The sequence below is a fragment of the Rutidosis leptorrhynchoides genome, chromosome 3, assembly GCF_046630445.1.
Source record: "Rutidosis leptorrhynchoides isolate AG116_Rl617_1_P2 chromosome 3, CSIRO_AGI_Rlap_v1, whole genome shotgun sequence".
NCBI classification, from domain to species: domain Eukaryota; kingdom Viridiplantae; phylum Streptophyta; class Magnoliopsida; order Asterales; family Asteraceae; genus Rutidosis; species Rutidosis leptorrhynchoides.
This window is the reverse complement of record NC_092335.1, coordinates 78,253,410-78,261,185: the sequence shown is the minus strand read 5'-3', so window position 1 is coordinate 78,261,185 and position 7,776 is coordinate 78,253,410. Positions and strand designations below refer to the sequence as shown.

General features: G+C 34.1%; 1 non-coding gene across 1 annotated transcript; it reads right to left on the bottom strand.

Moving 5' to 3' along the window:
- Positions 1-862: 862 nt before the first annotated feature.
- LOC139903602 (small nucleolar RNA R71) lies at positions 863-969 on the bottom strand. Its single transcript, XR_011778412.1, has one exon. It is a non-coding gene; the product is annotated as a small nucleolar RNA R71 (small nucleolar RNA).
- Positions 970-7,776: the final 6,807 nt, after the last annotated feature.

Below are 7,776 nucleotides of genomic sequence, written 5' to 3'. Positions count from 1 at the left end.
TGGAGCCAAACAGTACTCAATTATATTGAGACCAAACGAATCCTGCCCCTCTGCTGCATCTTTTGGCTATTCGAAACGTGGGCAAAATCAGAAAAGTCTATTAATTGGATAACTTATATAATTTTTCTTTCTTTTTAAAAACTAATAGGATATTCAGTGAATGCACCGAGCAAAACGTTCACCACCTTTTGTACGTTCACCACCTGTAACTCAATCAAGACATCTAGCAAATATTGTCGCCGTTGATTTTTCTTTAGAATCGTCATCCAGTCGACCAAGTACTCCAATTCAAATTTCTGATAATCCATTTTTTGAACCCGACCACACAATTGAGAATCCGGAGAATATTCAAGGACAATTCATAGATCCTGAACCATTAATTTTTCCTCCGGAACCACCAATCATTCAAACAGAGATTGTTGAGGAACGAACCATTAAATCAGAATCCTCTAGTGATTCAAATTCAACAAATTCAATCATGGAGAATCTGGAACATTTAAGTATGGAAGACCGAATGCGAGCTAAACGCACTGGCCAAGGTCACGCAATTACTCATCCAGACATTAATGCCCCAGATTATGAAATCAAAGGACAAATTCTACCCATGGTAACTAATCAATGCCAATTTAGTGGTGCGCCGAAGGAAGATCCAAATGAACATCTTCGTACCTTTAATAGAATCTGCACTCTATTTAAAATAAGAGAAGTGGAGGATGAACAGATATATCTCATGTTATTTCCCTGGACTTTAAAGGGAGAAGCCAAAGATTGGTTAGAATCATTACCTGAAGGGGCGATTGATACATGGGACGTTTTACTTGAAAAATTTCTTAAACAATTCTTTCCGGCATCTAAAGCCGTAAGACTTCAAGGAGAAATTGTTACATTCACACAAAAACCAAATGAAACTCTATATGAGGCATGGACAAGATTTAGTAAGTTATTAAGAGGATGTCCGCAACATGGTTTAGACACTTGTCAAATAGTACAAATATTCTACCAAGGATGCGACATCACTACAAGGAAAGATATCGATATAGCAGCTGGTGGTTCTATTATGAAGAAAACAGAAACTGATGCTTATAAAATTATTGATAACATTGCTTCCCACTCACATGAGTGGCACCAAGAAAAAGATATCGTTAGATCATCTAAAGCAGCTAGAGCCGATTCTAGCCATGACTTAGATTCCATTTCCGCAAAGATAGATGCTGTCGAGAGACGAATGGAAAAGATGACTAAAGATATTCACTCAATACGAATTAGTTGTGAGCAGTGTGGAGGACCACATTTGACAAAAGATTGTCTCAGTATTGAACTAACAATGGAACAAACAGAGAATATTTCATACATAAACCAAAGGCCTGGAAATAATTATCAGAATAATTATCAACCGCCAAGACCGATTTACAATCAAAAACCGAATTATAATCGAAATGTTCCATACAACAACCAACAAGGACCTAGTAATCAACAAGTATCCAATAATACTTACAACCAGCAAAGACCTAATTTTCAAAACAAACCACCACAAACCGATGATAAAAAGCCAAATTTAGAAGATATGATGATGAAGCTAGTTGAATCTCAAACATAGTTTTTCACATCTCAGAAATAAACAAATGAACAAAATGCTCAAGCATTTAGAAATTAACAAGCTTCTATTCAAAATTTGGAACAAGAAGTAAGTAACCTAGCAAGGTTAATAAGTGAAAGAAAACCGGGAAGTCTACATAGTGATACAAATGCTAACCCCGGAATGAAACAGCTAAAGTCATTACCACAAGAAGTGGTATTACACTTAAACCACCTGAAATACCTGTAATTTCTAATGAAGCTATTCCTACTCCACAAGAACCACAATCTGAGCAAGATAAGGAAAAAGAACCGGTAGTTGAAAAGGTTAATGAAGAAAACACAGTTAAGGCTAAACCTTATGTTAAACCATACCAACCACCACTTCCTTACCCGAGTAAAATGAGAAAAGAGAGACTTGAAGCCGAGCAATCCAAATTCTTGGATATGTTTAAACAGATAAATGTAAATCTTCCTTTCATTGATGTGATTTCAGGAATGCCTAGATATGCTAAATTTCTGAAAGATCTAATCACAAATAGAAAGAAAATGGAAGAACTCTCGGCTGTTACTATGAATGCTAATTGTTCTGCAGTGCTGTTGAATAAAATACCAGAAAAACTATCTGATCCAGGAAGTTTCACAATTCCATGTTTTCTGGGAAGTCTTAGTTCAATAGAAGCATTGGCAGATTTAGGTGCTAGTATAAATTTAATGCCGTATTCACTATACACTAAACTAGACCTTGGAGAATTGAAACCAACAAGAATAAGCATACAACTAGCCGATAGATCAGTAAAATATCCTAGAGGGATAATGGAGAACATGCTAGTTAAAGTTGGTACTTTAGTATTTCCAGTAGATTTTGTTGTTCTGGACATGGAAGAAGATTATTAAGTTCCTCTCATATTAGGAAGACCATTCTTAAACACGGCTAAAGCAATGATAGATGTGTTTGGTAAGAAACTGACACTAAGTATAGAGGACGAGAGTGTTACCTTTTCTGTTGATAGAGCAATGCAACAACCGCAATCTACAGATGATACATGTTATTATATTCAAACTATAGAATCACATGCAGAATTGTTAGAAGAATTTCCAGAATTACAAGGAACAGGAGAATGTTCTTTAGGAGAAGGAACTGAACCAATTGATGAAACTAAAATGTTAGTTACACTTATGGCTAATGGATATGAACCAACAACAGAAGAAATTCAAATGCTAAATGAGGAAGACAGATATCGATACAAATCATCGATAGAAGAACTACCAACATTAAAGTTAAAGCTACTTCCAAACCGTTTGGAATATGCTTATTTACATGGTGAATCTGAATTACCTATAATAATATCGTCTTCTCTTACTGAAAATGAAAAATCTCAACTCATTTCTGTGTTGAAAGCTCATAAACCAGCTATTGCATGGAAGATTCATGATATTAAAGGAATAAGTCCTTCGTATTGCACACATAAAATCCTTATGGAAGAAGGTCATAAAACGTATGTGCAACGCCAACGAAGACTAAATCCTAATATGCAAGATGTTGTTAAGAAAGAAATTATTAAACTGCTTGATGCAGGTTTAATTTATCCAATTTCTGATATTCCATGGATAAGCCCAGTTCAATGCGTACCTAAGAAGGGTGGCATGACTTTCATTACAAATGAGAAAAATGAGCTTATTCCTACTAGGACTGTAACAGGATGGCGTGTTTGTATTGATTATAGAAAATTAAATGACGCCACTAGAAAAGATCACTTTTCCTTACCTTTTATTGATCAAATGTTGGAAAGATTAGCCGGAAATAGTTACTATTGTTTCCTTGATGGTTTTTCCAGATATTTTCAAATTCCAATAGCACCCGAGGATCAAGAGAAAACCACATTCACGTGCCCTTATGGTACTTTTGCTTACAAACGCATGCCATTTGGACTTTGCAATGCCCCTGCAACCTTTCAAAGGTGCATGATGGCAATTTTTCACGACATGATAGAAGAATGCATGGAAGTTTTCATGGATGACTTTTCAGTTTTCGGTGATACATTTGAAACATGTCTAGTTAATCTTGAACGAATGCTTATTAGATGCGAACAATCAAATCAAGTTCTTAATTGGGAGAAATGCCATTTCATGGTTAAAGAAGGCATCGTTCTTGATCATAAAATTTCAAAGGAAGGAATTGAAGTGGATAGAGCTAAAGTAGATGTAATTGCTAAACTTCCACATCCCGCCAATGTTAGAGGAGTTAGGAGTTTTCTAGGGCATGCCGGTTTTTACCGACGTTTTATAAAAGATTTTTCTAAAATTGCCACTCCTATGAATAAACTCCTAGAAAAGGATGCTCCATTCATCTTTCTAGATGAATGCATCAAATCTTTTAATATTCTTAAAGAAAAACTCACTAATGCGCCGATCATGATAACACCAAATTGGAATTTACCGTTTGAACTTATGTGCAATGCAAGTGATTTTGCAATGGGAGCCGTTTTAGGACAAAGGATTGAAAAACGATTTCAACCTATATATTATGCTAGTAAGACGTTACAAGGAGCACAAACAAATTACACAACTACTGAAAAAGAACTCCTTGCTATTGTCTTTGCTTTTGACAAATTTCGATCATATCTCGTTCTTGCTAAAACGGTGGTCTATACCGACCATTCTGCTCTTAGATACCTATTTTCGAAAAAAGATGCTAAACCAAGATTAATCTGTTGGATCTTACTCTTACAAGAGTTTGATATTGAAATCCGAGATAAAAAGGGAGCAGAAAATCTCGCCGCTGATCATCTTTCTCGTCTTGAAAATCCCGAATTAGAAGTTCTAAATGAATCGGCCATACAAGACAACTTTCCTGATGAATATCTATTGAAGATAGATTATAATGAAATTCCATGGTTTGCAGACTATGCAAACTATTTAGTATGTGGATTCCTTGAAAAAGGATTATCGTACCAAAAACGAAAGAAATTCTTTAGTGATATAAAACACTATTTCTGGGAAGATCCACGTTTGTTTAAAAGTTGTCCAGATGGAATAATACGCCGATGTGTATTCGGAGATGAAGCTAGTAAAATTTTAAACCATTGTCACACAGGACCAACAGGAGGGCATTATGGGCCTCAGCTCACAGCAAGAAAAGTTGATGATGCTGGATTCTATTGGCCTACAATTTACAAAGACGCACACCTTCTTTGCAAATCCTGTGATGCTTGTCAAAGGGCCGAAAAAATAAGTCAACGGGATTAAATGCCACAAAATGTCATTCAAGTATGTGAAGTATTTGACATTTGGGGTATTGACTTTATGGGTCCATTTCCAAAATCTCATAATAATCTATATATTCTCGTAGCCATTGATTATGTATCTAAATGGGCGGAAGCACAAGCTCTCCCAACTAACGATGCACGAGTTGTAGTCAACTTTTTAAAACGTCTTTTTGCAAGGTTCGGAACACCGAAAGCTTTAATAAGTGATCGGGGAACTCATTTCTGTAATAATCAACTTGAGAAAGTTCTTAAAAGATATGGAGTAACTCATAAAATCTCAACCGCATATCATCCACAGACAAGTGGACAAGTTAAAAATACCAACCGAGCTTTATAACGTATTCTAGAGAAAACCGTAGGATCAAATCTGAAGGAATGGTCCATGAAATTGGAGGATGCACTTTGGGCTTTTAGAACAGCCTACAAAACTCCAATTGGAACCACACCTTTTAGACTCGTTTACAGAAAAGCATGTCATCTTCCAGTAGAAATTGAACACAACGCATTTTGGGCTTTGAAGACATGTAATCTTGATTTACATGAAGTTGGACGTCTACGATTAAGTCAACTAAACGAATTAGAAGAATTAAGAAATGAAGCATACGAAAATTCGTTAATCTATAAAGAAAGAACGAAGAAATGGCATGATAAAAGAATCAGAAGTTCAAAAGAATTTAAAGAAGGAGACAGAGTTCTTCTTTTCAATTCACGATTCAAGCTATTTCCTGGAAAATTAAAATCAAGATGGTCTGGACCATTCATAGTTAAAAGAGTTTTTCCGTACGGAATAGTAGAATTAATAAATTCAAATGGGATTGAATTTAAGGTTAATGGTCACAGAGTGAAACATTACATAGATAGTCCGATGGAAGTTGACAACGAAGTTAATCACAATTTCGATACCACAGCTAATTAAGTGTGGAGAGAATCAAGTCTTTAAAGGATAATATGTATTTCTGTTAGAGTTAGATTTTCTGTTTTCGTGTAGTTCTCGAAAATGGAACCCGAATGATCTTTCCCTAGCAGACCCTAAAGAACTAGTCTTCTCCCCCCATTCTGAATTTTTATTTTTTTTAGGTTTTATGAGATGAAGACTTCCTGTGAATTAAACTATGGTCTAATACTACACGCTTTGATCACTAAATATAATAATGACACATTTCCAAGTGAAATAGTATCATTAATTGATGTCGTGCGAGGTGTATATAAAATAGCTTTATATTTTGCAAGGAAATACTATTAAATACGATACAATTTTACACAAGATATTTATTTATTTATAGAATGGATATACTTAAACCTTGCTACAACTCTTATAGGCAGTGTACCTAATCGTACAGTAGTGTAGTTTTTAGTAAGTCCAGTTCGTTCCACAGGGAAAATCTTTAAACAAAGCTTTAACGCTATATTAGTTTACTTTTATAAAAATACAAATATATATATAAGTAATATTATTATTATAAAGGGGGGTTTTTACCGTTTAATGACCGGTTTATCGATTTTAAAACTTTAGTCGCAGTTAAAACCAAATGTAAAATATTAAATAAATAAAAGACTTAATTTAAAGCGTAAAGTAAATAACGATAATGAAATTGCGAATAATAAAAGTGCGATAAAATAAACTTACGATAATTAAAAAGTGCAATTAAATACAATAACAATAAAAGTACGATAATTAGAAGTGCAATTAAATATAAAATAAAGGAAATTAAATATGAAATAAAAGAATTATGCTTATTTAAACTTCCGTAATCATGATGTTTGACGTGTTGATTTTAGTTTTATGCCCATGGGTTAATTGTCCTTTATCCTGGATTATTTAATATGTCCATACGGATTTGTCCATAATAGTCCATCAGTCATAAATATAAAGAGCGAAAGCCTTCGTCAAATTATTCTTATTCCCGAAGTCAAATATTTCAACTAATTGGGGATTCGAATTGTAACAAGGTTTTAATACTTTGTTTAATGAATACACCAGGTTATCGACTGCGTGTAAACCAAGGTTTTACTACTTTGTTAACAATTACACCAATTACCCTTGAATGTAATTCACCCCTGTTTCAACAAGTCTATTAACTATTAATCCAGTTCCGTGTCCGGTAAAATGAATAATTATTGGTATTTATAGATATCCCGCCCACCGTACCCAGTCAAGCGTATGTGGTTATATATAAATACGTCGAATTATAAGTTTATATATTAAATTAACAAGGTATTGTTTAGTTAATATAAAACCCATTAATAGCCCATAGTCTAATTTTCACAAGTGTCGTTCTTTTATCCAAACCCCAATTATGGTACAAGGCCCAATTACCCAATTTTAGTAATTAGCCCAACATCATGATTACTTCGGATTAAATAAGCATAATAATAACTTAGCTACGAGACATTAAATTAAAAAGGTTGAACATAACTTACAATGATTAAAAATAGCGTAGCGTTACACGGACAGAATTTTGACTTACACCCTTACAACATTCGCTAACATACCCTTATTATTAGGATTAAAATTAAAATTAAAATTAAAATATAAATTATAAATATAAATATTACGTATATAGATAGAGAGATTGATATATTATGAATATGAAAATGATCAGAATTCGTTTGCTTTTATAGGAATTTTCGTCCAGGTAATCTCCGCGACTCGCGGCATTTTTTGCCTTCAAACTCCGCGAGTCGCGGAGTTTGAAATTCCAGCTCACCAGCTTTGGCTTGTTTCTTGCCGACGATTTTAAATATTAATATAATATATATATAATTTTTAAGAATTATTTATATATTATATTATATTCATGTGCATAGTTGACTTGTAATTTTTAGTCCATTGCATCGAGCGTTGAGAGTTGACTCTGGTCCCGGTTCTGGATTTTCGAACGTCCTTGCGTACAATTTAATATCTTGTACTTTGCGTTTTGAATCTTGTACT